This window comes from Thamnophis sirtalis, unplaced genomic scaffold, assembly GCF_051295495.1.
Source record: "Thamnophis sirtalis isolate CommonGarterSnake01/CBP01778 unplaced genomic scaffold, rThaSir2_p1.2 scaffold_2, whole genome shotgun sequence".
NCBI lineage: Eukaryota > Metazoa > Chordata > Lepidosauria > Squamata > Natricidae > Thamnophis > Thamnophis sirtalis.
Genome location: NW_028261382.1, coordinates 91,398,921 through 91,426,069, shown reverse-complemented (window position 1 = coordinate 91,426,069; position 27,149 = coordinate 91,398,921). Strand labels below are relative to the sequence as shown.

The 27,149-nt window shown below is 45.8% G+C and overlaps 1 protein-coding gene across 1 annotated transcript in view; it reads left to right on the top strand.

Annotated features, from left to right (window-relative positions):
- Nucleotides 1-27,149, top strand: part of SNX19 (sorting nexin 19) — a 50,489-nt gene that overhangs the window by 18,669 nt on the left and 4,671 nt on the right. The window lies entirely within an intron of this gene.

Genomic DNA, 27,149 nt, shown 5'->3' with positions numbered 1-27,149 from the left:
GAGCGCGCTTCCGAAAATGAGGCTTTTAAAAATGGAGCGAACAAGCGGGAAGCCGATACCCTTTGGAGAGAAGATGCTTAGAGGCACGAGGACATTTCGGGGGAATGTCATGCCTCCCTCAAATGCTGGACTGTCACCAGCCTGGGGCAGCGCTGATAAAGACGTATGTTTCTTTGAAGAGAGGCGGATGACGGTGGAAGCCGGGCTCAACTGAGATGCCTTGCAAACGTTTCCCCGTACAACGTGGCAGCTTAAGACACACAAAAAAAATGGTAGTTTTGCGATCCCACTTTGGTCCGGGTTCAGCTGTTGCAGATCACAAGACCAGGAGAAGTAGAGTGCAAAATGGAAGGGCTTAGTATCCTACCGTATAAAATAGCGGGCGCCTGAAAACGACCCAAAAACTGCCAAGATGTTTTTGGCCCGTTTTCACACCATTTTCAAACCGTTTTGGGGGCATGTAGGTATTGTCCTACACTCCCCTTCCTTTTTTGATTGTAAGCCGCCCTGAGTCCCCTCAGGGAAAAGGGCGGCCTATAAATAAATAAAACAAACAAACAAACAAACAAACATTTCCGGGCCTTTTCCAGGGTGTTTTTTGTTTGTTTTTTGGTTGATTTTAGGCACAAAAACAGCCTGAAACACCCTGTAAGTAATTAAGTAATTAATTAAGTAAGTAAGTAAGGTAAGTAAGTAAGTAAGTAAGTAAGTAAGTAAGTAAATCTTTGTTACAGTCAAAGACCAGCAATACACATTAGTTTTTACAATATGTTAAAAAGTACTGACATTAAGATATAATTAAAAAGCATTGACGTTAAAAGTGGAAAGTAACATACACGTTTTCAGATTGTTGGGGTCACTCCTTGGTTAACCTGGGTGCAACGCTGTTAAGTATAGGAGTAAATTCAATGGTCCAAAGATTGTTAGAGTTATGTCCAGATAATTGGTATCAGATGACAACTATACTTCTGTAGCCAATTTTTTTTTCATATGGACATTGCAGCCACACAGAACTTTGCCACTGCATACGTGGTAGCAATAGCAGTTAGCAATAGCAGTTAGACTTATATACCGCTTCATAGGGCTTTCAGCCCTCTCTAAGCGGTTTTACAGAGTCAGCATATTGCCCCCACAATCTGGGTCCTCATTTTACCCACCTCGGAAGGATGGAAGGCTGAGTCAACCTTGAGCCGGTGAGATTTGAACCGCCGAACTGCAGTTAGCAGTCAGCTGAAGTAGCCTGCAGTACTGCACTCTAACCACTGCACCACCTCGGCTCCCACTGCGCTACCTCGGCTCCGGGTTAGTGTCCTGGAGGAGAAAGCCTAGATAAAAATTGTCTGCCCTCCCTGGCAATCTCTCTAATAAGGGGAGAATATGTGCAGACTTACAAGCTCAGCCTGAAACACCCTGAAAAATGGCCCGGAAAACAGCTTGGAAAAACAGCCTAAAACTGGCCAAAACCAGGCATGTGCATGCCGGCTAACTAGTCTTTGGGGTTCCAGCACTCCGGGGCGCGCAAATGCATGTGAATGTACGCATATTCCGGTTTGAGCACTTGGTGCCGAAAAGATTTGCCATCACTGACTTATACCATTGTCTAGTTTCTTCTTTAAAACCTCCAGTAATGGGAGCACCCACAACTTCTGAAGGCAATTTCTGTCCCACTAGTTAATTCTCCTCCCTGTTAGGAAGTTCCTCCATACTTCCAGGTTGCATGTCGCACGCGCGATCCCGTTTTCGCGTTGTGGTTGAACCGGTTGTTACAATATGTGACGGACACCTCTGGTTCCTTCCCCGTTTTGAAAAGGGGTTTGTCTCACTTGCGAGTAAGGGGCTTATCATTCCTCGCGAAGGCTGGGTCAGAACAGGCCAATCCAGAGGTTCTCTGGACTCGGATAAAAAGTGTGGGGGGGGATCAAATCCCCGCATCTTCCTGGTCTTTGGGGCAAATTCTTCCATCCAGGTTTAGCTATGGTTAGGCTCAAAGCAGCGCAGTTGGAAGTAAACCAGGATTCACAAGAGGTCTGTATGTGGCTTAGTAGACCTCGGGAAGTGATCAGGGAAGGCGATGATCAACCGGGCTGCATTGTAGGTTTTTCCCCCTCTGTGGAACCAACATGGCCGAGGTGGCGCAGTGGTTAGGGTGCAGTACTGCAGGCCACTTCAGCTGACTTATCTGCAGTTCAGCGGTTCAAATCTCAACCGGCTCAAGGTTGACTCAGCCTTCCATCCTTCCGAGGTGGGTGAAATGAGGACCCAAGACTGTGGGGGCAATTTGCTGACTCAATTTGCTAAAAATCTGTAAACCGCTTAGAGAGGGCTGAAATCCCTATGAAGCGGTATATAAGTCTAATAAATAAATAAATAAATAATGGCCTTGATAGACGATATACACTATATTGCCAAATGTATTCGCTCACCCATCCACATAATCAGAATCGGGTGTTCCAATCACTTCCATGGCCACAGGTGTATAAAATCAAGTACCTAGGCATGCAGACTGTTTTGACAAACATTTGTGAAAGAATGGGTCAGCTCTCAGGAGCTCAGTGAATCCCAGCGTGGAACTGTGATAGGATGCCACCTGTGCAACAAATCCAGTTGTGGAATTTCCTCGCTCCTAAATATTCCACAGTCAACTGTCAGCTGTATTATAAGAACGTGGAAGTGTTTGGGAATGACAGCAACTCAGCCACGAAGTGGTAGGCCATGTAAATAGCAATAGCAATAGCAGTTAGACTTATATACTGCTTCATAGGGCTTTCAACTCATCCAACATCAATGTGCGACCTCACAAATGTGCTTCTGGAAGAATGGTCAAAAATCCCCATCAACACACTCCTGAACCTTGTGGACAGCCTTCCCAGAAGAGTTAGCAATAGCAGTTAGAGTTATATACCGCTTCATAGAGCTTTCAGCCCTCTCTAAGCGGTTTACAGAGTCAGCATATTGCCCCCAACAATCCGGGTCCTCATTTCACCCACCTCGGAAGGATGGAAGGCTGAGTCAACCTTGAGCCGGTGAGATTTGAACCGCTGAACTGTAGCTAGCAGTCAGCTGAAGTGGCCTGCAGTACTGCACTCTACCCACTGCGCCACCTTGGCTCTTCAACAGTTGAAGCTGTTATAGCTGCAAAGGGTGGACCGATGTCCTATTGAACCTTATGGATTGGGAATGGGAGGTCACTTACAGTAAGTTCATAGGTGAGGAAAGGCAGGTGAGCGAATACTTTTGGCGATATAGTGTAGGACATGCATGGTAAAATTGCACGTATGCCCACACTAATTTAATCCTTCCTGTCCACCTGCACATTGCATGTGACACACCATCACCACCCCCGTGTACATGAGCTGCACATGCCCTCCCCATGCTCCAAAGGCTTTCCTGAAGCCTGGGGAGGGCGAAAATGGCCAGAGCTGGCGTGACAGCAAATGTGCCATAGGTTCGCCATCACGGATATAGGCAAAGAAATGGCCAGAGAGGACCTCAGTGGGGAAGCCACTAGGCAAGCAACAAGGGCACTGAAAAAAAAAGTTACTTATGACCATTTTTCACACTTAACGACCGTTGAAGTATTCCCCCGGTCACGTGATCCAAACTTCAGGCATTTGGCAACTGGCTCATATTTATGACGGTCGCCTGTGATCGTTTCTTGTGACCAAAGTCAATGGGGAATCTGGATTCACTTAGAGGTGAAGGAGGTCTTCTCGTCCAACCCCCTACCTAGGCAGGAAACCCTACACCACTTCAGACAAATGGATATCCTATCTGTTCTTAAAAACTTCCAGTGTTGGAGCATTCACAACTTCTGGAGGCAACTTGTTCCGCTGGTTAATCGTTCTAACTGTCAGGAAATTTCTCCTTAGTTCTAAGTTGCTTCTCTCCTTGATTAATTTCCACCCATTGCTTCTTGTCCTGCCCTCAGGTGCTTTGGAGAATAGTTTGACTCCCTCTCCTTTGTGGCAGCCTCTGAGATGTTAGAACGCTGCCATCATGTCTCCCCTGGTCCTTCTCTTCACTAAACAAGGATGCCCTTCACCTTAAAGCCGCCCCGCCGATGACATGGCGGCCTTAACGCCTCCTTTCCGTTGGCCGGGAAGACCAACTGGCTGATTGAAGCCTGTTCTAAATCGCTCCCAATGATCTGATACTGTGGCAACGTCCAGAGGAGGGAAAAAGCAGATGACCGAAAAAGGCCTCGCTAGGGAAAGGAAGGCGTGTATCCCCTTCTCCTGTCGCCTTACGTAACACAAGAACAATCCTTTTTTTGGTGGCTAACGATGGTAAAGAGATGGTTGGGACAAGCCAGCCAAGAAATGAGATCATCGGCAGCTAAGAAAAGATCTGTCATCCTGGGTGGGCTCTCCGCTCTCCGTCTGTTGTAAACAAACCCTTTTTGGTCCAATCCGGAACATTCTTGCTAGCAAAAGGCCTGCCTTCAGGAGAGGAGCAGTGGGCAGAGAGGGTCCCCAGCCCTTCCCCTCAACCCCCTCCTGAAATTTTTTACTGTACCTCTTATACTTTCCTGGCATGACGAGGGGGAGCTATTGGTAGGGGCACGCTGGGGAGATATGCGCTAAATCCGTGGGAGATGTCCGCTATTAAAAAAATAAACCAAACTTGGGAGTAATTTCATCTCTTACATCTAACACGGCTTGGTCCTGGCTTCTGTTTCTGGGTCACGCTGAAGTTTGATGGAATGCGAGGAACGCATGTCTGTCTGGGCGACAGATTAAGATCTTTGCTGTCATTGGTGAAATATCTAGGCCCTTTGGGGGGTCTTTTGATACTTGTTTGCTAAAGACAAGCCAAAGCATTTCCTGGCTATTAAAGGCATTCGGGAGCCCATCAGGTGAGCAAGCCGTAAGCATCCCAACCATCTCAGCCGCTCTCTGTAAGCCCTCTGAGTCAGCTGGGAGATAAAAATATAGATCCCAGCAGCCCCGAAACACGAGGTGTCTGCCATTCTTCACGGAGTTCTTCCCTAAAATCCTCCCCTTTGGCAGAGAAGATGGGGTTTCATTTCTTGGAGGTTTTTGAGAAGAGGGCGCTGGCCCGTCGACCTTTCTAAGAAAGCTTAATTGGTATTTCTACGAGGGCTTGGAGAGACGACCCTCGTGGGCCTTCCAACCCCTTTATTCTAGGAAATGCGGCAGCACCGAAAAAGGAAGAATATTGATGCCCAATCCTTATTTAGAATAACAGAGTTGGAAGGGACCTGGGAGGCCTTCTAGTCCAACCCACTGCTTAAGCAGGAAACCCTACACCACTTCAGACAAATGTTTATCCAACCTCTTCTTTAAAACTTCCAGTGTTGGGGCATTCACAACTTCTGGAGGCAAGTTGTTCCACTGATTAATTGTTCTCACTGTCAGGAAATTTCTCCTTAGTTCTAAGTTGCTTCTCTCCTTGATTAGTTTCCACCCATTGCTTCTTGTTCTGCCCTCAGGTGCTTTGGACTCCCTTTTCTTTGTGGCAACCCTGAGATATTGGAACACTGCTATCGTGTCTCCCCTGGTCCTTATTTTCATTAAACTAGACATACCCAATTCCTGCAACCGTTCTTCATATGTTTTAGCCTCGAGTCCCCTAATCCTCTTTGTTGCTCTTCTCTGCATCCTTTCTAGAGTCTCAACATCTTTTTTTACATCGTGGTGACCAAAACTGGATGCCGTATTCTAAGTGTGGCCTTACCAAAGGCCTTATAAAGTGGTATTAACACTTCGCCTGATCTTAATTCTATCCTTCTGTTTATGCAGCCTAGAACTGTGTTGGCTTTTTTGGCATGTGTCCGTTGATGCCTGCGCAAGGAGAAAACAATATTCTAGTATTTTGGTCCTTGACCCAGCAAGGCACTTTCCAATTCTAACACCAACCGTTTGATGGCAGGAAATAGGGTTGGGAGCTGAGAATCGGAGCCTTTGATTTCTTCTACAAGAGGAAAGACATCTGCCTTGCTTGGCCAGAACTTCTCAGTCTTAGGGAGCAACTGCGGCTGAGATCTCATCCCTTAAAACATGGGTCTCCAACCTTGGCAACTTTAAGCCTGGCGGACTTTTAACGCCCAGAATTGGGAGTTCGGGAAATTCCGGGAGTTGAAGTCCGCCAGGCTTGAAAGTTGCCAAGGTTGGAGACCCCTGCCTTAAAATAGACTTCCTGGAAGCAAAGAAAAATTCTAGACCAGCTAGAATTAATCCCATTTTTGAAGACTTTGCTCAGAGTCTCATCGATGATCGAGAATTAGGCAGGAAAGGGCGAGGAGGTGACCTTAGTTATATGAAAAGAATGGCTTGAAAACCATTGATGTAGGGCAATGGTCTTCCTTCCCTCTCCTCCCCCCCCCCCAATTTTTCACCTTAACCTTCTCTGTGTATCCCTGAGAACAACAGACAAGATTGTCCCATGCCACTTCCAATTCGGAGAAGAACAGGTAGATGTAGCTAGGGCCACAAAGATCTAGAGAAGTTATCATCCTTTGCCAGGAGGCGCTGCCTTCAACGTGTAGACTTTTCGGAATATACAAAAGATGTTGGTTTTGGCAGAGAACTTGGAGAGAAATCCTCTTTCTTCTTCTTTCTCGATCAACACATTCCCAGAGACGCTTCAATGGCTTCCAGAATTAAAGGTAGACAGCTCTTCCTTCCTCTTCGTAAATGTCTCAGTCTCATACTTTTAACACAATTAACGGAAGGGACCTTATAGGTCATCTAGTCCAGCCGCCCGCTCAAGCAGGAGACCTTACACCATTTCTGAGAGATTGCAGTCCAATCTCTTCTTGAAAGTCTCAAGGGATGAAGCTCCCACAACTTCCGAAGGCAACTTCTGTTCCATTGGTTGATTATTCTCAGTGTCAGAAAAAAAATCCTCCTTATTTCCAGGTTGAATCTATCCTTGGTCAGTTTCCATCCATGATTCCTTGCCTGGCCTTTGGGTGCAAACAGCTTGATCCCCCTCCCCTCTGTGGCAGCCCCTCAGATATGGGAAGACTGCTATCATGTCTCCCTTGAGCCTTCTCTTCACTAGACTAGCCACGCCCAGTTCCTTCTCGTTTTGCCAATTTCTTTTGGCTTTGGTTTATGCTTGCAAACGAGAAGAAATTGGCATTAATATTGATACTTGTAGCTCTCTGAAACCAAGCCAGATAAATAAATTAATAAAACAAAATAAAGGGGGAAAACACACCCTTGTATTTCTTAACCAGGCTACATCAGTCTTTCCCAGCCTAGAGTTCTATAAGCTGCACTACACTCCCCATCATTCTTAGTCAGAGGTGGTATTCAGCCGGCGCTGTCCGGTTCGAGCGAACCAGTAGGGGCGGCTCTGGGAGGCTCCACCCATCCGCCTTGACGTAATGCGCAAGCACTGCGCATGCGCAGAAGGCGGCACGCACGCCCTCAAATTTGCAAGCCGGTAGGTTAGGTAAGTGAATCCCGCCGCTGTTCTTCGTCAACAAGGCTAAGAATGATGGGGACCGTAGTCCGGCATATCTGGGTGGTGCCAGTGTGGTCAGGAAGAGACTTGGATCTAGTTCTGAGCTATTCCAGTTTGGGCTCCGCTTTTTAATGCGCGACGCCCGTTGCGCCTGTCCCCTTCCCTGGGCTTCCCGAGCGACATCGGAGATCGCGGAACTATGCAAACTGTTAATCCAGGGATAAAGAGAATATGTCTGGACACATCCTAGCTGTCTGCACTTCGAAATCTGAGCAGGGTTCAAGCAGAGAAGCCTCTTCAACACGGGGGGGGGGGGGAGGGAGGGCAGGAATGGGTGCTTTGGAAGGGTGTGTTTTTTAAAGGGGTCTCTCCCATTTCAAAAACAGGATTTAAAATAAAACCAGAAACACCCTTAACTTGAGATAGGAAACTGAGCCTTGTTTAATCCAGGGGCTGAATGGGGTCTGCTTGCTTTTCTCCCAAACCATTTGATGTAACGTGGACGCATAGCTTTGCAGATAAATGTTGTCATTTTTGGCTGCCACACAGTAGTGGATAGCTCCCTCCTCCTCCTCCCCCCCCCCCAACAGCAGTAAAACAGCTCTGGGTATTACATAGCCTGCTCCCTCCCTCCCATCATTCATGATCACATCATCTCTTTATAGACCCGCTTGTAAAAATTATCATTTTCACCTTTATGATACCAATCAGTGGGGGGGGGGGGGATAATAATTTACAATGGAGCTGGTTCATTCCCCAAAATACGTAAGATTAGAACGTAGAATAGAATAGAATAGAATAGAATATGGGATATAGAATAGGGTAGAATAGAATAGAATATGGGATATAGAATAGGGTAGAATAGAATAGAATATGGGATATAGAATGGGGTAGAATAGAATAGAATAGAATAGAATATGGATATAGAATAGGGTAGAATAGAATAGAATAGAATAGAATATGGGATATAGAATGGGGTAGAATAGAATATGGGATATAAAATAGGATAGAATAGAATAGAATATGGGATATAGAATAGGATAGAATAGAATAGAATATGGGATATAGAATAGGGTAGAATAGAATAGAATAGAATAGATATGGGATATAGAATAGGGTAGAATAGAATAGAATAGAATATGGGATATAGAATGGGGTAGAATAGAATATGGGATATAGAATAGGGTAGAATAGAATAGAATATGGGATATAGAATAGGATAGAATAGAATATGGGATATAGAATAGGATAGAATAGAATAGAATATGGGATATAGAATAGGATAGAATAGAATATGGGATGTAGAATAGAATAGAATATGGGATATAGAATAGGGTAGAATAGAATATGGGATATAGAATAGGGTAGAATAGAATAGAATTCATTATTGGCCAAGTATATTGGACACACAAGGAAATTGTTTTTGTTTCATGTGCTCTCAGTGTACATAAAAGAAAATATACATTCGTCACGAAACATAAAGTACAACACTTAATGATAGTCACAAGATACAAATAAGCAATCGGGAAACCATCAGCATCAATACAAATCCTTAAGGATACAAGCAGCAAAGTTACAGTCATACAGTCATAAGTGGGAGGAGGTGGGGGATAGGAAGGATGAGAAGCTTAATAGTAATAGTAATGCAGACTTAGTGAATAGTTTGACAGTGGTGAGGGAATTATTTGTTTAGCAGAGTGATGTCATTCGGGGGAAAAAACTCTCCTTGTGTCCAGTTGTTCTGGTGTGCAGTGCTCCATAGCGTCGTTTTGAGGGTAGGAGAGTTGAAACAATTTATATCCAGGATGCGAGGGGTCTGTAGATATTTTTGACAGCCCTCTTTTGACTCGTGCAGTGTACAGGTCCTCAATGGGAAGGCAGGTTGGTAGTCATTGTTTTTTCTAGAGTTCTAATGATCCGTTGAAGTCTGTGTCTTTCTTGTTGGGTTGCAGAGCAAACCAGATAGTTATGGAGGTGCAGATGACAGACTCAATAATTCCTCTGGAGAACAGAATCAGCAGCTTCTTGGGCAGTTCGAGCTCCTGAGTTGGCGCAGAAAGAACATTCATAACCCTCCGACTCCAAAAAATTCTACTTCAGATTGCCCATCCCGAAGCTCTCCCTCTCTCCCCCTCTCTCTCTCCCTCCCTCTCTCCCTCTCTCTGTCACTCTCTCTCACTCTCCCTCCCTCCCTCTCTCCCTCTCTCTGTCACTCTCTCTCACTCTCTCCCTCCCTCTCTCTCTCCCTCCCTCTCTCTCTCCCTCCCTCCCTCCCTCTCTCTCTCCCTTCCTCTCTCTGTCACACTCACTCACTCCCTCTCCCTCCCTCTCTCTCTCCCTCCCTCCTCTCTCCCTCCCTCTCTCCCTCTCCCTCTCTGTCACCCTCTCTCTCTCCCTCTTTCCCTCCCTCCCTCTCTCTGTCACTCTCTGTCTCACCTCACTCACTCCCTCTCTCTCCCTCCCTTCCCTCTCTCCCTCACTTCCCTCTCTCTCCTCTCTGTCACTCTCCCTCTCTCTCCTCCCTCTCTCTCCCTCCCTCCCTCACTCCCTCTCTCTCTCTGTCACTCTCTCACTCACTCACTCCCTCTCTCTCCTTCCCTCTCTCACTCTCCCTCTCTGTCCCTCTCCCTCCCTCTCTCTCTCTCCCTCCCTCTCTCTCTCCTCCCTCTCCCTCTCCCCTTCTGTCCCCTCTCTCTCTCCCTCTTCCCTCCCCTCCCTCTCTCTGTCACTCTCCTGTCCTCACTCACCCACTCCCTCTCTCTCCCTCACTCTCCTCCCTCACTCTCTGTCACTCTCCCTCTCTCTCCCTCCCTCTCTCTCCCTCCCTCCCTCACTCCCTCTCTCTCTCTGTCACTCTCTCACTCACTCACTCCCTCTCTCTCCCTCCCTCTCTCACTCTCCCTCCCTCTCTCTCTCCATCCCTCTCTCCCTCCCTCTCTCTCCCTCCCTCCCTCTCCCCTCTCCCTCCCTCTCTCTCTCCTCCTCCCTCTCCCTCTCTCTCTCCCTCCCTCTCTCCCTCTCTCTCCCTCCCTCTCTCTCTCCCTCCCTCTCTCTCTCCCTCCCTCCTCTCTCTCTCCCTTCCTCTCTCTGTCACACTCACTCACTCCCTCTCCCTCCCTCTCTCTCTCCCTCCCTCTCTCTCTCCCTCCCTCTCTCCCTCTCCCTCTCTGTCACCCTCTCTCTCTCCCTCTTTCCCTCCCTCCCTCTCTCTGTCACTCTCTGTCTCACTCACTCACTCCCTCTCTCTCCCTCCCTTCCCTCTCTCCCTCACTCTCTCTCCCTCACTCTCTGTCACTCTCCCTCTCTCTCCCTCCCTCTCTCTCCCTCCCTCCCTCACTCCCTCTCTCTCTCTGTCACTCTCTCACTCACTCACTCCCTCTCTCTCCTTCCTCTCTCACTCTCCCTCTCTGTCCTCTCCCTCCCTCTCTCTCTCCATCCCTCTCTCTCTCCCTCCCTCTCTCCCTCTCCCTCTCTGTCACCCTCTCTCTCTCCCTCTTTCCCTCCCTCCCTCTCTCTGTCACTCTCTGTCTCACTCACTCACTCCTCTCTCTCCCTCACTCTCTCTCCCTCACTCTCTGTCACTCTCCCTCTCTCTCCCTCCCTCTCTCTCCCTCCCTCCCTCACTCCCTCTCTCTCTCTGTCACTCTCTCACTCACTCACTCCCTCTCTCTCCCTCCCTCTCTCACTCTCCCTCCCTCTCTCTCTCCATCCCTCTCTCCCTCCCTCTCTCTCCCTCCCTCCCTCTCTCCCTCTCCCTCCCTCTCTCTCTCTCCCTCCCTCTCCCTCTCTCTCTCCCTCCCTCTCTCCCTCTCTCTCCCTCCCTCTCTCTCTCTCTCTCTCTCCCTCCCTCACTCTCCCCCTTCCCCCCCTCCTCTCAGGGCGCAGGACTAATGTATCAGGGACAGCAATTTTAGCAGTTGTTACCCAACAACTCATTTTATGTAGCTGTATCTTGTCCCTGACATCTTTTCATAAAGAGCAGCATCTGAGCTGGGGGTCCATCATGTGGTGCCCATAGGCCACTGAGAAAATGTGACCGCCTTCCCCAAACAGAATTAAGGCTGCCGAGCACCATTCCTGAAAACTTAACTTCTCTTGCAGTTTTAGGGAATTGGGGAACTGTTATTTCCAAGTCGGTAGATGGTATTTGCCACTGTAAACTCTTCACGCTTCAGGAGGGGGAAGTTGACGTTTTAGATCTCCACGGTTCGTAAAAGAAATTAAGAAAATTGCCCAGGCTTAGGGGAAAAGACGTAAAACTGGGTTTAGCAGCCTGTGGTTTTTTCCAGCGGTGTAGAAATTTGTGCTTGCAGACACCAGGGGGCACCACTTTCCTGCTGTAAATCAGAATAAGCTGGCAGGTGTAAGACTGCAATTCAAGACAGAATTTAAGCACAGATGCAGCCCTGGAATGAGCTGCATCTGGTCTTCTCCATCAGCTATATTTCTTCCAGGGGAAAAAAGAAGAAAAAAAAATACTTCTCTCTTTCCTAGCTCTGCCCAAATTTGTTTTCAGCACAGGAATTTGCAGTTGGACTATAATTTCTCATATTTAAGAGAGGTTTGACCCACGGAACAAATACTGAAGTTTCTTGGTAGCCTACGGTTGGGTTTCCCAACCTTGCTCGTTTTAAGATGTGTGGATTTCATGCTGAGTTCTGGAAGTTCACACAACTTAAAATAGCCAAGGTTGGGAAAATATTGTCCTACAGGTTATATGAGCCAGGGTGGCGCAGTTGCTCGAGTGCAATACTGCAAACTACTTCTGCTCACTGCCGCTGACTGCAGTTTGGCAGTTCGCATCTCACCAGGCTCAAGGTTGACTCAGCCTTCCATCCTTCCGAGGTGCGTAAAATGAGGATCCAGATTATTGGGGGCAAGAGGCTGACTCTGTAAACCGCTTAGAGAGGGCTGTAAAGCACTACGAAGCGGTATATACGTCTAAGTGCTTCTGCTATTGCTTTACTAACAGTATGACATGATTCTTTGATGGTTTACTCTCCAACATGGAGCCATGGTGGCACAGTGCTTAGAATGCAGTATTGCAGGCTAATCTGCTCACTGTAAGGAGTTCGATCCTGACCTTCTTAAGTTTGACTCAGCCTCCCATCCTTCCGAGGTGGGTAAAATGAGAAGCCAGATTGTTGGGGGCAAGAGGCTGACTCTGCAAACCGCTTAGAGAGGGCTGTAAAGCGGTATATACGTTTAAGTGCTATTGCTATATAAAAAGTAGGATTTTTTTTTACGTTGCATGGCAGGCTAATGAAATGGGAAATTAGGGACGGGGGCAGAGAATTCTATTTGCACGTTGGCTTCATGAAAATAATACCTTAGAACAGGGGTGTCCAATCTTGGCAATTTTTAAGGCCTATGGACTTCAACGCCCAGAATTCTTGACAACTTTAAGACTTGCACAGTTGAAGTCCACAAGGCTTAATGTTGTCAGGCGTGGACACCCTGGTCTTAAAAAGTTGCTTTCACTGTCTTGCCGAAAAGAACTTTGCAAGTTTAAGGCCTGAGCACTTAAACTCCCAGAATTCTTGGCTTGTAGAGTTGCAGTCCACAAATCTTAAAGTTTCCGCATGGACAGCCCTATGTTAAAAAGAGTATTGTTCTCACCATCTTACTGAAAAAAATAGGAAGATATATTTGTAATTCAAAGGCAGATTGGGTTCTTAGTTATGCCAGATTACCGATCTCGTGCCGTTATAAGAATGATGCTTAAGGAACTGTTCTAGATCTGATTCTAGGTACAGTAGAACCTCTGGTCACGAAAACTTCTGACCACGACCAAATTTGTGGGGTTTTGTTTTGTAAGTGCCAAATTTCCTGTTGTTTGTTTACAAACAACAGCAAGCCACGTGTTAACTGCTGCATTAATTTTGCATTCATTTGGTTAGGTTCGGGTCACAACCAAAATCAGGTTGCGGGCAAAGTTATGGAACGAATTACGGTCGTGACCAGAGGTTCTACTAGATGTAGAACTGTCCTAGGCAGATGTGTTTCAACCACCTTCAGAGAGCCCTGGGCTGGAAAAAGATGTGTCCTCACCAACATAAGATGTGACGGGCGGGGATTGTTTCTCGATACGGCCATCGGAGCAGGAAATAAAATAGTTTTTAGGATTAGAACTCTGCAAGGCAAAAATGTGAAAAGGAACATTATATCTGACATAGAAACCCAGTCTGTGAGCCAAGACGGATGATTCCTAAGGAGATTTGCTGCTTTCAAGGAGAAACGTACAGTTCCAGGACTTGGCTCAAATACGCCTTGCAGGTGGAAAATGTTAGGCCGATTGATCCAAACCATACAACAGATCGAACGTAGACTTAATAAATCAGTCCAATTTGCTTGCTCCTAATAATTAAGTGGATTGCTAGAAGGGGAAGTGGGTCAGGTTACGTTGTAATTTCATCGGGTAATTTTTATTAGATTATAGGCCCACATTCTGCAGATAATTGGCAGGAAACCGAGAACCATTTCTTGGAGGCTATTGCTTGATGCTAAGGTAGATATTCTAATACACAATAGCACAGCGCTGGGACTTTCCGGAAGGAAGGAAAGAAGAAGGGTTAGAAAACAATTGAAGGTTGGGGATTTAGGCAGGGTGATAGAGAGGGGAGCACAGCTGTTTCTGGGCTGGGGGCCGCTTGTGGTCCTTGGGTAGCCTGCCAGAGGTTGTAAAAGAGGCCAGGTCTATAGCCAAGTTAGACTTGATTTCACTCAACTTAAAAAGAGTTGCAGAATAGTAATGTCTGTAATATCTACTCCTTTTAAGGTAAAGGTAAAATGGTTCCCCTCGCACATATGTGCTAGTTGTTCCCGACTCTAGGGGGCGGTGCTCATCTCCATTTCAATGCTGAAGAGCCAGTGCTGTCCAAAGATGTCTCCGTGGTCATGTGGCCGGCATGACTCAACACCAAAGGCGCATGGAACGCTGTTACCTTCCCACCAAAGGTGGTTCCTATTTTTCTACTTGCATTTTTTACATGATTTCGAACTGCTTGGTTGGCAGAAGCTGGGACAAGTAACGGGGGCTCACTCCGTTACGTGGTGCTAGGGATTCGAACTGCCAAGCTGCCGACCTTTCTGATTGACAAGGTCAGCGTCTTAGCCACCTGGTCTCCATTTACATGTTTTAATTTCTGGAATTTGATTGAGAGCTCATTGCAACATTAGTTCCCTGATGCATGTGAACCCAAGTTCTCAGATTGCGCCTAGTTACCTGTTTTGGTTTTGATCTACCTACTGTAAGTGGTGCCGTAGTCTCTCTCCTATAATTCCAACTACATCCCGAAAATGTAGCAAAGGGGAGGACGAAATACCTGCTTTCCAAGATGGCTAGCAAAAGCCAAACATCTGCCTTATTGGATGTAGTCCTCCCAGTGTATGGTCCCTGTGCAAGATTACAGTTGATGTTCTACAAATGATAACTGCATTTAGCTGGCATGCCACAAAGAAGAAAGGATGAACCTATTTCCAAATGCCCCTGAAGGCAAGACAGAAAACAATGGATGGAAACTAATCAAGGAGAGAAGCAACCTGGAATTAAGGAGAAACTTCCTAACAGTGAGAACAATTAACCAGAAGTACAACTTGCCTCCAGAAGTTGTACTTTTAAGAAGAGACTGGAATGCCACTTGTCTGGAATGGTATAAGGTTTTCTGCTTGAGCGTGGCATGACAAAACCGTGCTCGTCAAAATCGCGGTGATAAAATCGCGGCGCTAAAGCCGCGACGTCATCACCGCCGCGACAACAGCGCGGCAACAGAAGGGCGCTTTAAAACGGCGCCGCGGCAGAAAGCCAATTTCAATTAAGGTAAGGGTTAGGATTAGGTTTAGGGGTTTGTTTTAGGGTTAGGGTTAGGTTTAGCGTTAGGTTTAGTGTTAGGTTTAGCGTTAGGTTTAGGGTACTGAGTGCTTGGGAATGCGTGGATTTGCCCTCCGCGATTATGTCATCGTGGTAGGGTCGCGTTTTTCCTTAGCGCTTAGAACGGCGCGAATTAGTCTTGGCGCTTATGTGTCCGCGGATAAGGGCTTCGCGGATTTGTGGTGGAACCCTGCTTGAGCAGGGGGTTGGACTAGAAGACTTCCAAGCCTCCCTTCCAACTCTGTTTATTCTGAAATTCTAATATTAGAATTTTGTTCTGGCAATACTTTGTTTTCCTATTAAGAACTCATTAGCTACAACATTCAATATATAAAGAGTAGCAAAGAGATGGGATGGGGAGAATTACTCTTGCCTTTTTCGTCTCTCTGGCTTTTTCATTTATTTATTTATTTTAATCACCACTTTTTCTCTGTCATGTTTCTTTTCAGAAAGGCTGGGTTAAAACCAGTAAAACAGGCACGCCAAATTTCTAGACCTTCTGATACGTAATTTACTTTAGAAACATTCAGGAGCCATGTTGAAAGAATTCCAGAGACTGCTGTACTCAAAATCAGTCTTTACAGTGAATTCCCAATTCATATTCTTGCAGTTCTTTTTCCCTTCTCAAAAATCATCTGTCTGGTTTTTGGCCGTGGACAAATCTGGCAGCAAGAAGAATTGTAGTTGTCGCTCCTAGTTGTTGTTGTTGTTTTTTTGCACTGTTGACATTGTGAAGGCACCAGAGCAAAAGCCTAGGGTTTAAATCGCACATAATGTTCGCAGAGATAACCTTGCCACAACCTCAGCTTTGTGTTACGTTCTCCTAATCTCACCTGTGCACAGGTGAAACTAGCTCCATAAATGTATTGGCCATTCACGCTTATCTCATTTTTTCTTCTGCTCAAGATGCTCAGGCCAGCTTCTCATGCTTGAGACAAGCTTGTGTTGTCCAGGCAAGTAAAATGGAATAGAATAGAATTCTTTATTGGCCAAGTGCGATTGGACACACAAGGAATTTGTCTTTGGTGCATGTGCTCTCAGTGTACATAAGAAGAATAAAAATACATTCATCAAGTATAAGAAGAAACAACACTTAGTGATAGTCAAGGTTACTAATAAGGTATCAAATCATACTAGGAAACAAAACAATATAAATTGAAAGATACAAGCAACATGGTTATGGTCATAAGAGGGAAGAGATAGATACTAGGAAGGAAGAGAAGAAGAATAGTAATACAGTCTTAGTAAATTATTTGTCATTGTTATGGGAATTAATTGTTAAGCAGAGGGATGGCATTCAGGGAAAAAACTGTCCTTGTCTCTAGTTGTTCTGGTGTGCAGTGCCCTATAGTGTCATTTTGAGGACAGAAGTTAAAACAATTTATATCCAGGATGCGAGGGGTCTGTAGATATTTTCACAGTCCTCTTTTTGACTCATGCAGCATACAGGTCCTCAATGGAAGGCGGGTTGGTAGCCATTGATTTTTTTCTGCCTTTCTAATTATCCGTTGAAGTCTGTGTCTGTCTTGTTGGGTTGCAAAACCAAACCAGACGGTTATGGAGTTGCAGATGACAGACTCAATAATTCCTCTGTAGAACAGAATCAGCAACTCCTTGGATAGTTTGAGCTTCCTGAGTTGGCGCAGAAAGAACATTCTTCATTGTGCTTTTTTGATGACGATATTTGATGTTAGGTGTCCATTTTAAGTCTTGAGATATGATAGAACCTAGAAACTTGAAGGCCTCTACTGTTGATACTGTCTTGTCTAGTATTGTAAGAGGTGGTAGTATAGGTGGGTTTGTTCTAAAATCCACCATTATTTCTAAGTTTTTGAGCGTATTTAGTTCAAGATTGTCCTGGCTGCACCAAAATGGTTGGTTAATAATAATAACAATAACAATTAGACTTATATACCGCTTCATAGGGCTTTCAGCCCTCTCTTAAGCAGTTTACAGAGTCAGCATATTGCCCCCAACAACAATTCGGGTCCTCATTTTACCCACCTCGGAAGGATGGAAGGCTGAGTCAACCTTGAGCCGGTGAGATTTGAACCGCCGAACTGCAGAACTGCAGTCAGCTGAAGTAGCCTGCAGTGCTGCATTTAACCACTGCTCCACCTCGGCTCTTGTTCGGCCTCCCATCTGTATGCAGATGCATCGTTGTCTTGAATGAGACCAATCACTGTGGCATCATCTGCAAACTTCCAATTTGCAAGCTTTCATCTGCAAAGTATTTCAAGAAAGTCCCCCACACCCTTTTGCGCTCTGATCCAGGTGACTCTATACAGATAAACCCCCAAATGGCCTCAACGATTCTCAGAGCGCAGACAGCCAGGTGACTTCAAGGAATACAAAGCCTTCCATTCCCCACCAGTTAAGTTGGAACTGAAGAAGGTTCTTGGATGAGAAGGGAAATGTTTTCAAAAGGAAGAAAACCAATAAATCCCGGTTGCCTTTTCACAAAGCGCCTTTTGGCACAACCATGACCTGGGTGATTAAGAACCTCCGTAGACATCCTGGCATTTCCATCAGTCATTAGATGTTGGGTTGGACACCCCACCCCTCCCAAGTTCCACCCCTCCCCAGCTACTCCATTCAATCCTTTTCCTTTGTTCATTCCCAGCACCTCCGTAATCCGTTCTTTGGCCTTGCCACAATGGAGGGTCATTTCCCACCGAGGCGAAGTCACCGAGGACAATTGAGCTCCCAGTTAGTTACCACGGCAACTTCTGCATCGCCACGGCCGCTACTCCACCCTGTCCAATTGCAAACCCCCCCCCCTCTCCTCCCCAACTCTTTGCCCCAAGTCTCAGATTGCTTGGACGTTGGGGGTTGGAGGGGGGGGAGACTGGTGAGTCTAGTTAAAGCCAAGTTGGGTGGCCGGTTTAATTAGCTCTCAACCCAGGAACCCAGCAGGGTCGGTAGCCTGCTGATACTTGTTGAATGAGAATATGAGTGGGAAGATTTCGCACCGAAAGCAGAGGGGGAAACGGGATGGCGTCTCCATGCTGGTCTGACCTTCTGCATGCTTGCTCTGAAAATCTTACTCCCCAAGAGAAGTTAACGTCCATTTAAGGATTTGCAGTCTATGAAGCAAAAGAGAAGAGAAAAAATAATAATACAGGTAATCCTCATGTGAATGATTGGTGCCGTTTTATAAAGCCTTAGTAAGAGCACACCTGGAATACGGCGACCAATTTTGGTCACCATACTTCAGAAAAGATGTTGAGACTTTTGGGAAAAAAAGTGCAGAGAAGAGCAACTAAGATGTTGAAAGGCCTGGAGACTAAACCATACGAAGAAGCTGCAGGATTTGGGTTTGGCTAGAGAAAAGAAGGACTAGGGGGGGACATGATAGCAGTATTCCAGTATTTTGAGGGGCTGCCTCAAAGAAGAGGGGGGTCAAATTATTCTCCAAAGCACCAGAGGGCAGAACAAGAAACAATGGGTGGAAATTGATCAAAGAGAGAAGCAAACTGGAATTAAGGAGAAACTTCCTAACGGTGAGGACAATTAAGTGCTTGCCTCCAGAAATTGTGCCCCATCACTGGAGGCTTTTAAGAAGAGACTAGACAGTCAATTATCTAAAATGGTATAGGTTCTCCTGCTTGAGCAGGGGGCTGGACTAGAGAACCTCCAAGGTCCCTTCCAGCTCTATTCTATTTCTCTACTTACGATCACAATTGAGCCCAGCGTTTCAGTTGCTGAGACATTTGTGGGTTTTGTCCCATTTCGTGCCACTGCGGTTGTTTTAAGTTAAGTAACCTGGTTGTTAAATGAATCTGGCGGCCTTAGGCCAAAGGCGTTGGCAGCCCAAAAATAAGATTCGTTGACATTTTCCAAGAGGCTGGGAAGCTTTGACAGAACGTCCTTCCAACCCCTGGGCCATGCCAAGCTCTCTTTTTTTAAAGGCTCCTGTCATACAGATGCCAAAGTCTGTGCGATAGAACTTGAGAGTGATGCGTTCAGATCAATGGCGCCATTCTGACTCCTGATGGATACTCCGTTTCTCATCCTTCTGACGTTAAGTCAGATTGGAAAATACCTGGTGTTCCCAAAACTCTTCATCTCCCCGCTTCTCTCTTGTCATTTCTCAAGCACGCACAGCAAGGAAGTTTTTGTCCTTTTTTCTTAGTTATTATTGCAATTATTATTGATTTTTTTTTTTTTGGTCCAGATCTCTCTAGAGCCGTGATGGTGAACTTTATGGCACATGTGCCACAAGTGGCACGCAGAGGCCTCTCTGTGCGCATGCCAGCCGTCACCCCAGCCTAGCTCCACTGCACATGTGTGCGTGTCTCCCACTGGCCAGCTGGTCTTCGGATCTCTGCTGTGCATGTGCCGGGGGGGGGGGCAAGGTGCATGCATGGGGCGTGGCGCATGTGCGGGGGGGACACTTGTATTGAATTTGGGGGGCTCACGTGGCGCTCCCATGCCCCATTTAGGCTTCCAGGTTGGTGCAGGATGCCCGTTTTGGGCCTGGGAAACCTGCACCAACCAGGAAGCCAAAAATGGGCAGGGGAGGGTTTGTGGCTTATGCGTGGGGGGAGCGTGGCATGCGCGGGGGCATGGCATGTGCAGGGCGTGGCACATGGGGGTTGTCGTATGTGCATTGCATTATGGGCATGCACGTACCTTGTATTAACAAGGTTAGAGGCTGAAACCTAGGAAGAGCATGTTTTAACCCAAGCAAAGCACATGTGTCAACCCTGAAGCATACCTGGTTTAAACCATCTTCTGCCTAAAGTTGCCACGAAGTCTGAGAAAGAAGGGGAGGGAGCAAGAGACGTAGGTTAGCCCAGTTACAGTCAAAGGAAAAAGTTTTCTTTGTGGGAACCAAGGTCATCAAAACAGGTGGCTGGTGAAGGCAGAGAGGAGCCTGCCAGCTGTATTCATTGGACCATGTGACTGATGACACTGGGGAAGGAGGAAAGATTCCTTCTTTCAATTAGGTGAAAACCGCAGGAATTTTCGGAGTTGGTTTTCACCGGCTGTGCCGATACGATGTATCCAATAAACATGTTCTTTGCGGAATCTACCTGCCTGGGAGTTCTGCTTTCAACGGGTGCGTTATTCGGAACGCTGACATTAAAGCGACTCTGAAAATTGGTCAGAAAGCTTAACCTGTACATTTAGTAACAAAAGAAGCTCTGACGCCTGCAGAAAAATAAACAGACTTGGGGAGGTGCAGATTTCTGACGCGGACATAAATGAAATTGGGAGATTCAACACTTTTCCGTCATTTAAGCAGAGGGGGTATTCAGCAGGTTCTGACCAGTTCTGGAGAACAGGTAGTGGAAATTTTGAGTAGTTTGGAGAACTGGTAAATACCACCTTTGGCTGGCCGCGCCCCCATCTGTTCTCTGCCTTCCTGAGTCCCAGCTGATCAGGAGGAAATGGGGATTTTACAGTATCCTTCCCCTGCCACGCCCACCAAGCCACACCACGCCCACCAAGCCACGCCCACAGAACCCTTAGTAAAAAAAAATTGAATCCCACCACTGTATTAAAGGCATGTCTTTCGTCATCCATGCACTCAGTTTAACGGCTTCTTTCATGGTTAGACCAAATGACTGTTTACTATCAGGTCTTATACTGGCAAGTTGTTGTGGTTTGAGGAATCTCCATAAACTACGTCTACTGATCCTTGTTTCCGATCCTGTTTTTGGAACTGGAGTTTTCATAGAAGGTTTTTTCCAAACCAGGATTGCATGGATCAGGGCCGTTAGCCTGTTCTTCTGGACACCAGAAGATTAAGGGAAGGGGAACGGAGGTGAAGCATCTGAACTTGGGACACCTTGTGTTCGAATTCCTACACTGTTGGCATCTCCGGCTACACCCCCCCAGGACCATAAGCCAAGGACGTCACTGCTGAAGTTCCTCCAGGTCAGCCTGGCCTCTGTGCAGTGCCAGATGTAACCTGTCCATTGTTATGGCCAAAACTTTCTGTCTTCCTTCCAGACGTTCTCATGTTCTGGGCAGGGAGGTCTTCTCTGTGGAACATCTGCCTTGGCTCCCTTCTTCAGCTTGACGTGGTATGACGGATGGCCCGCGTCACGTTGGCAGGTGCGCAGCAATCGATAGCCAGAGGTGATTCTCCTTGCCACAGATGAAGGCGGGTTGTGAAACCATAGTAAAAAGGGAAGAGCTTTATTTAAGACAGATGAGTAGCCCCACATGTAAACAGTTGCTGAGGTTTATCTGCCCGCCTTCCCTTAAATCATTTCTGTAAGGAGTTCCAAGACCAGAGATATCTCGTTTCCAAAACAGGCCTGTTGGCTCTTCCTTTGTTTAGCCCAGATGCAAAGAGACCTGGATTATGAGTGGGTTGTCTGCAATCCTGGTTGGGGGGGGGAGGGGGGAAATCCTTCAAGCCAGCTGACCGCTATTTGCTATGATGTTCCTTTCGTAACAGATAAATCAATTAAATGTAAAATAAACACAGCTAGAATAGTACGCGCACATTGCTCGTTAAAACATTCATTGCAGGCTTTGGTTAGATTGTTATTTTAAAGGCATTGTTTAAATTTTTAAGAAGACTAAACCACGATGAACTGGGTATGTCTAAGCCAGTAATTCTCAACCGTCCCAATGCCGCGACCCTTTAATACAGTTGCTCACGTTGTGACCCTCAACCATAACATTATTTTCGTTGCTACCTCATAACTGTAATTTTGCAATTTTCCGATGGTCTTAGACGACCCCTGTGAAAGGGTCGTTCGACCCCCAAAAGGGTCGCGACCCACAGGTTAAGAACCACTGGTCTAAACTAACAATGGGAAGGACCTGGAATGGCATCACGGCAGTCTTGCAATATTTGAGGGGCTGCCACAAGGAAATGGGGGCCAACCTATTCTCCAACGCACCTGATGGTGGAACAAGAAGCAACGGATGGAAACTAATCAAGGAGAGAACCAACCTGGAATTAAGAAAAAAAAAAAACTTCCTAACAGCGAGAACAATTAAACAATTGAATGACTTGCTTCAGAAATGGTAGATGCTCCATCACTGAAGGCTTTTAAGAAGAGACTTGGAAAGCCACTTGTCTGGAACGGTATCAGCAGGGGGTCGGACTAGAAATAAGGAGAAATTTCCTGACGGTGAGAATGGAAGGATTTCAAGTGCTTCAAGGACCCTCTAAAAGGATGCAAAGGACCAGCTGTCTGCAAGGAGTATAAATCCTTCCATTCCCCACCATCCAGTCAGAACTGAAGAAGCTTCTTGGATGAGAAGCAAAACAGAAAAGTCCAGTTGCCGCCTAAAAAAGCACCCTTGGGGCGACCGGTCCTAACCAGAGACTGGTTAGTTAGCCAGAGAGATGAACAACGGCTTTGTCCTTTAAAAAAAAAAATCAAGCGAAAATAAAAGATTTCACAGATCACCGTGAGTTTTTTCTGCCACACCAATTAACTTTGCAGACTAATTCACCCCAAAGAGAGAGGGTCCTTTTACAGATTCCTTTGCTACAAATCTGCAGAGAGGAACTGTTCAATGCTGCAATGGGATGTCAAAATGTTTTCGGGACGAGGAGGGCCACTGCTTTTGCATTACAGATTAACAGAGTTGGAAGGGACCTTGTAGATCATCTAGTCCAGCCCCCTCCCTTGCCCAAACAGGAGATCCTACACCATTTCCAACAGATGGAAGAGTCCAGCCTCTTCCTGAAATCTTCCAGTGATGAAGCTCCCACAACTTCAGAAGACAATTTTGGCTGATTGCTCTCACTTTGGGAAAAGTTTCTCTTTATTTCCAGGTTGAATCTCTCCTGGATCAGTTTCCATCCAGAAAGAAACTTTGGTTTTAAAAAACCCAGGGATTTCAATTAGAAAACAGAATTGGAAGGGACCTTAGAGGTCTTGTAGTCCAAATCCTTTACTCAAACAAGAGATTCTATAACCTTCTGGACAAATGGCTGGTCAGTCTCTTCTTGAAAACCTCCAGTATTGGAGCACCTATAATTTGGGGAGGGAAACCCTTCCACTGATTTAATTGTTCCCCATTATTCTGTCAGAGCTGAAGAAGCTTCTTGGATGAGAAACAAAACGTCTTCAAAAGGAAAAACAAACAAACAAGGAAGTCCAGGTGCCTCTTTAAAAAACACCTTTGGGATAACCATGACTGAGAAATTTCTACAGACTGTTAGGTCTGGTTGGTTCTGACCTCTTAAGTTGTGCTTTTCATTTTGACCTGAACCAAATTAATGAGTGGTCCTTTAATTTATTGGAAACACTCCTTGACCCATGAGAAAAGTCTTCAAGACATACACATGCATGCCATTAAAAAAAACAGCCCTTAAACAGATCCAGCTTAATGTCAGGGCTGCTTCACTTAATAACCAAGAAAGAAACCACTCAACTCGATTTTGCAGAATTAAGAGTACTTTTACTGGTTATAAGTAAATAGAAGCTAAGCAAAGCTGGATCTGAGCAAAAGCGCACACAAGCATTAGATATCAATACATGACCCATTCCCCTCCCCTTGGTAACCCCAGCCCATAGTCCAATTCAATATCTCCACAGCTGTCAAGTGGGAGACATCTTCAAAAATCATCATCAGGTTGGTATACTGGACAGTTGGCCTTGGCGGGAAACTCCTCTCCTTTCCACCTGCGCAGTAGATGGTGAGAACAACTCCCAATTAACAGTCCTCCTGTACAGAATATTTCCCATACCCAAATACCATGCCCCCCCCACCCCGTTTCAATGGCAGCCGAAAAGCAAGCAGCAAAACAGAGGCTGACGGGTACGTTATGTTAAAATATAACCCAAGTTTCAATATCCATCAAGTAGGAGCTTAAGGAAAGTTCTACCGATAAGACATAAGCCAAGGAATCTAAAAGCTTTTTACCTAGCTATCAAAACAATGTGAACTCCTAGCAGTCTTTGTAAGATGACGGGGTTATGGCTAAGGAGGTGCTGTTTTGTTCCCTTGTCCTCGTACGGCCTCGTGGTTTGCTAAATATGGCGAGAAAGTCTTAAGGAGTGGAAGCCATCCCTCTGCTTCGGGCTCTCGTTTTTTAAGTTTGCTTATTATAAATTGGATCCGTTGTTATGAAGTCGGGACTCTGTGGAACGGTTGCAAACAAAGCCTGGGTTGCATAACCTTGGAGAGAGCTGAGGACGGGTGAGAAAGTCACTGGATTCACACAGGGAAGCAGAAAAGTTTGCAATACAGCCAAGAACTTGGATTTGGGATGATAAAACCGGGGGCTCTTCTTCCGCATTTTGAATTACCGTATTTTTCAGAGTATAAGACACACATACGCATACCCCCCAAAATGATTTTTTAAATAGTTTTTATTAAACACTTTAACCTTTTAAAAAAACAACAAATACAGAGAAAACAAGATAGACATACCGTATATACTCAAGTATAAGCCGAGTTTTTCAGCCCACTTTTTGGGCTGAAAAAAGCCGCCTCGGCTTATACTCGAGTCAGTGAAAAATTTGCCCAAAATGGAGGAGAAAAGGGGCGGGGCCATGCCGCTGGGTGATGCTCGTGAATGGCCCGGCGCCCCTGTGAGTTTCCCCTCCCTCTGTGTCAGTTTGCCGCGCAGCGCGCACCGCACCATCCCCCCTCCTCACGTTCTAATGTAATGCAGGGCTGTCTTAGGATTCCCCTTCCTCCCCCTCCTGCCGCTCTGCAACGATGTCCCACCTCCTCCTTGTTATGGCAAGCAGCCACATAGCGATGTCCTGATGATGAGGAGGAATCCAGTTTTGAAGGATTTTAACTCTTGTGTTTTAGCTTGGTTGCTGGTATCTATTTTTATTTTTGAAATTTACCGGTAGCTGCTGCATTTCCCACCCTAGGCTTATACTCGAGTCAATAACTTTTCCAGTTTTTTGTGGTAAAATTAGGTGCCTCGGCTTATATTCGGGTCGGCCTATACTCGAGTATATACGGTAACAATATGAAATAGTTTTACAGCCTTCTGTATCAGCTTCAGTGGTGGGTTGCAGGCGGTACGTCCCAGTACGGGCGTACCGGTGCCTGCCTGGAGCACTTGGTACCGTTCCGGTACGGTGCTCCAGAGGTCTCACCTGCCCGCTCGTGCTCCTTACCTGTCTTTTAAGGCTTCGGTATTTACCATAGCGTGTACAGCGTCTGCGCGATGCTCCACTGAGCAGCTGCAGGCATTGCTGGACAGTACGTAATGCTCACGTCCATGTGGACGACACCGGGCCCGTTCCCACCATACCAGTTGGATCCGGAGCCCACCACTGATCTGCTTACATATTTAGCTTTTATAGCTCTCTATTCTACATTGTCTTCCTATTGGTTTTAACATCTGTAATACTGTAATAATAAAAGTTGTACTCTCAGTTGTAACAATAATAATTTGTTCATATCACCATTATATTTGCATTATGGTCAATATTTTTAAGTTTGATAGAAATTAGTAACTTTGGTTAATTTTTATTCAATACTAGTTTAGAAAAAGCCAAAAAATAAAGACTTCTATTTCCTGTTTTGGCTTTTGTTTTCTAGTCTCTTATACATTCTATTCCATATTTTATAATCTGATTCTTCTCTTTCTTTTAAAATGAGATTGGAATAAAATGCAGTCTAAAATGAATTTGAAATAAAATGCAATAATTTAAGCTATCGAGAAGGTAAAGGTTCCCCTTGCACATATGTGCTAGTTGTTCCCGGCTCTAGGGGGCGGTGCTCATCTCTGTTTCAAAGCTGAAGAACCAGCACTGTCTGAAAATGTCTCCGTGGTCATATGGCCGGCATGACTAAACACAGAAGGTACACAGAACGCTGTTACCTTCCCACCAAAGATGGTCCCTATTTCTCTACTTGCATTTTTACATGTTTTTGAACCGTCAGGTTGGCAGAAGCTGGGACAAGTAACGGGAGCTCACTCTGTTATGCATTGCTAGGGATTCGAACCGCTAAACTGCCAACCTTCTGATTGATAAGCTCAAGGTCTTAGCCACTGAGCCCTTAGGATAAAAATATAATATATTTCTGGGTCATCCCTGCAATCTACCCCAATCAATTCCAATCAGCTGCTTCAACTCAATATTCTTCAGCTCAATTCTTCAAGAGCTGAAGAAGCTTCTTGGATGAGAAGTGAAACGTCTTTCTTCAAAGAAAAACCAGAAAGTCCAGTTGCCTCTTGAAAAAGCACCTTTGGGACAATGACTTTATATCACGTTACAAGTTGCCTTTGGCTCTGGATTCCCTTTAACCGAAGGGGAAAGTAGATTCAGGGTTAAGTCTTGTGTCCTTTCTCCCAGATCTAAGCTGGCAAAGCCATCACTCTGCATTTCTCCCTCCACTTTTGGGATCGCAAAAGGTTGAATACCTGCTAATCAAACCCTCCAGTGCCCTGTCTCCCAGCCAGGGTACGAGGACACAATGTTCATGGTTTATACACCATTGTAAACTTCTGCAGGGCAAAAGATGGGAACAATTCACGTAAAAATATTGGGCAGTTCTCTGCGCCTCTTGGCTGGCTCTCTTGAAAAAGTTCAACTTCATATAAACTGATTTATAGGCTACTTAATTTGGGGAGTGCTTGCATTTGTCTTCCTTGAAAAACACTTAGCAACTCGGGCTGCGTTTTTATTACTCTGGGCAAGGCCTGCTGTAGCTCCCAATTTTTCCAGCCAGAGTCAAAAAGGCAGGAATTAATATCAGGAAATTAGCACGGAGGGATGCCGTATTTTGATGATCTTGCTTAATAAAATAAACAGAAAAGAAATAAAGTTAATAGATTTTATAGAAATGAGAGTCCTTGGGATTTCCTGTGGAAGAACATCCGCTTTGTATATGGGTAGTCCTTGACTTATGACCACAATTGGGCCCGGATCTTCTTATGGTTAATAAGTGA